The sequence below is a fragment of the Tachyglossus aculeatus genome, chromosome X3, assembly GCF_015852505.1.
Source record: "Tachyglossus aculeatus isolate mTacAcu1 chromosome X3, mTacAcu1.pri, whole genome shotgun sequence".
Lineage (NCBI taxonomy): Eukaryota > Metazoa > Chordata > Mammalia > Monotremata > Tachyglossidae > Tachyglossus > Tachyglossus aculeatus.
The window spans coordinates 17,705,061-17,708,664 of NC_052099.1; the positions used below are offsets into that span (position 1 = coordinate 17,705,061).

The 3,604-nt window shown below is 42.8% G+C and overlaps 1 non-coding gene across 1 annotated transcript; it reads right to left on the minus strand.

Annotated features, from left to right (window-relative positions):
• Window positions 1-531: 531 nt before the first annotated feature.
• Window positions 532-669, minus strand: LOC119948967. Its single transcript, XR_005457068.1, has one exon. It is a non-coding gene; the product is annotated as a small nucleolar RNA SNORA7 (small nucleolar RNA).
• Between the last annotated feature and the right edge of the window lie 2,935 nt (window positions 670-3,604).

Genomic DNA, 3,604 nt, shown 5'->3' on the forward strand with positions numbered 1-3,604 from the left:
ACTGCTATCAGATAAGAAGGGATGAAACCTACGAAGCTGTTCACAAGGGTCTATCTCAGACTAAAGACTGAACTCTACAATCAATAGTACTTAATGAGCACCCATGGGCCCAGCACTATCCTAAGTGCTTGGGAGAGTGCAACACAGTTAGCAGACATAATCCCTGCTCTCAGGGAATTTACAGTCCAGAAAAGGAAGTCTCTCTAGCTACTCTGCTTGGATTGAATCTTGAGGTCCCCCACTCCCTGATCAGTCCCTTAAAAGACATAGTAGGCCTTTGGGAGCCTGCTTTCTATCTCTGCCTATACTTGTCGCATGCCATCGAGTTGTCTTCGACTCATAGCAACACCATAGATACATCTCTCCCAGAACACCGCAGTTCCATCTGCAATCATTCTGGTAGTGTATACATAGAGTTTTCTTGGTAAACATACAGAGGTAATTTACCATCGCCTCCTTCCATGCAGTAAACTTAAGTCTTCATCCTTGATTCTGTCCCATGCTGCGGGTGCCTGGCACAGGTGAGTTCTGACTTGCGGCAGATTGCCTTCCACTCACTAGCCACTGCCCAAGCTTGGAATGGAATGGATATGTCTCTGCCTGACTCTCCCTCCTGCAGTCACAAGTGGTAGAATACTGGAAACTCTCCAGATGTGACCCTGAGAGGGGTTCTGCCTTTACTTGATTAACTGAAAAGCAGATGCCTAATTAGTCATATTTGGTGACAGCATCATCCCTGTGTTGCCAACAAAGATCCTTTTCTGTAAGTAGGGCTTGCCAGCTCTGGTGTGCAACTTAACTTTCTGGGGCCAATGGCCTTCTCTAGGGTAACTCTGGGATTTCTGATGGAGCTCTTGGCCTGTAGAGTCAAAGATTTGCCCGGAGGAGCAGGATCCTATTCTGATCACAGCTTCTGTAGTCCTTGTTGGGCCGTTAAGCAGGGTGGCCTCGAAAAGCATTGTTATGGGCAGGGAATATGTCTACTAACTCTGTTGCGCTGTACTCTCCCAAGTGTTTAGTACAGTGCTCTGCCCACAGTAAAGTGCTCAATAAATACCACTGATGGATTGACTTAAGAGAAGCAGCGTGGCTCAGTGGAAAGAGACCGGGCTTAGGAGTCAGAGGTCCTGGGTTCTAATCCTGGCTCTGCCACTTGTCAGCTGTGTGACTTTGGGCAAGTCACTTCACTTCTCTGGGCCTCAGTGACCTCATCTGTAAAATGGGGATGAAGACTGTGAGCCCTACTTGAGACAACCTGATTACCTTGTATTTACTTCAGCGCTTAGAACAGTGCTTGGCACATAATAAGCGCTTAACAAATACCAACATTATTATTATCATTATTATTATCATCAATAATGAATGAGCATGCATACACCGCCCTGCTTTACTCATTGTCAATGGGAACAGGTTCAGACATAACCTTCCCACTGCTGTCACACCAGGTCACCAGGGGGTAACCTCCATGAGCCCATCAAAGTAGCCCAACTCTATTAATAGATCTACCAGTGGGCTCAGGGGAGATCTGTATCAACCAATCATTGGTATTTATTGAGTGCTTAGTGTGTATAGAGCTCTGTATTAAGCTCTTGGTAGAGTACAAAACAACAGAGTTGGCAGAAATGTTCCTTGCCCTCAACGAGCTTACGGTCTAGATTGCATATTTGACCATTAGAGTGTTGCCACCAAGGCCACCTACATACCACACTAGACCATCACTCCAGACCATCTGCCGTTTCCGGCCCAATGATTACCTGAGCATCTTCTTGCCATTTGACCCTGCCTTCATAACTGCAAACCTGGACATTTCACTGCATGTCCCCTCTTTCAGATGTTAGACAAAGCTGTGGCTTGGATCCTGTGGCTCCCTGCAGAAATTTATCAGTCCATCAAAGGTTTTCATTAAGTGCTCTCTCTGTTCTCAGCAACATACTAAGTGCCTAGGAGCATATAATGTATATAGTAGACATGATCCCTGCCCTCAAGGAGTTTACAAATGAGCAGAGAGGGAAACTGATCCTCAGAAGATTGCCTGACCTCCTCCTCAACATTCGGAACTATGAAGACTTCCTCGATGTTCCCGTAATCAGTCTTCTATTCTCACCCTAGGAATAAAGTGTGGAGGTTTGACTGGTTCACTATTTCAACCAATTCTAATTCACCACTCGACGTTTCAACAAGCAGCTTGCAAGGTAGAATCAGAATTTGGCTAATAGGCCCCTGTCAAACACTTCTAAACCTCAACATTGAAGTCAAACCTCAGTGGCTTCAAATAAATGCTTGGTTGTCAATTAAAGAATCAATGCACAAGTAATAGATGATCTTTTAAAATCATTTTTAGATAATCTGTCCTATATTATCTGTCACAAATTATTCCACTAAAGTGCATCCATTTGTTTCTAAGTGAATTCTCTCATTTTAGTGGCGTCTAAGGTAAAATTGCTGATTTTACACCAGGAATAGGTAAAAAGCTCACTGGGTTGAGTGCATAGTGAGTTGTGTTTTTTTCTTATAGATCATTAAATGTATTGGATTATTTCATCGATCTTCCAAGATAAGTGATAAATTAAAGATGTTTCATACTTAATTTGACTATTTCCTGAAGTTCTTTATAAAGTCAAAATCTAAGGCTCCTTTAAAATGATACTTTCCTGTGCACATCTATATTAAATATATTGAATCAGAAAGCAATTATCCTTTAAAAATTAATTTCTGATTCAACAAACAGAGCTGATTCACAGTACCTGTAAGTGAAAGAAAGAAATTATAACAATTCATGAAAACAGTAGTCAAGGTCATGGTTTGGCATGTGAGTAAGTGCTGACTTGATTTTACTTGCAAATTTACTAAGTTTGCTCAGAGTTACACATGTGGGGAGTAATATTTGGGAGGCAGCATGGCCTAGTGGATAAAGCATGGGTCTGGGAGGGAGTCAGAGGACTTGGGTTCTAATCCTGAATCTAACACTTGTAAATTGTGTGCCCTGGGCAAATCACTTAACTTCTCAGTGCCTCAGTAACCTCATCTGTAAAATGGGGATTATGGCTGTAAGCCCCATGTGGGATGTGGACTGTGTCCAACCTGATTAACTAGTACCTACCCAGCAACTGGTACTAGCACTAAGTGTACTAAACACTAAGTGTACAGTGCCTGGAACACATAAGCACTTAACAAATTCCACTGTTTTAATGAAAAGGAATGGATAACTCTTTTATCTTTAAAGCAGTTTAGAAGTCTTGCCTCATCAGCAGACCCTCTCTGGGGTCCAGGAGAGGTCGATCTCCTGGCTGGCCTGGTCTCCTCCATCCCACTGTACATCATGGGGGAACACTCATTTTTTCTCCCTCAAATAATTTCCCAATTATTCTGCAATGGACTCTCTCCCTCCAGGATAATTCACTTTTTAAATGGAATAGCGGTGATAATACATGTGGTACTAGGACTGAATAGAACACATTGTATTAAGTGCTTGGGAAAGAAGAAAGGAAGTGGAACAAGCATTTCTTGTCCTTGAGGGAGCTCACAGTCTAATGGAGAAGTTGGACAGACAAAATGGTTCAGAATGGTTACAAAGAGCCAGAGCAGTAGGGAAGCATGAGCAGCA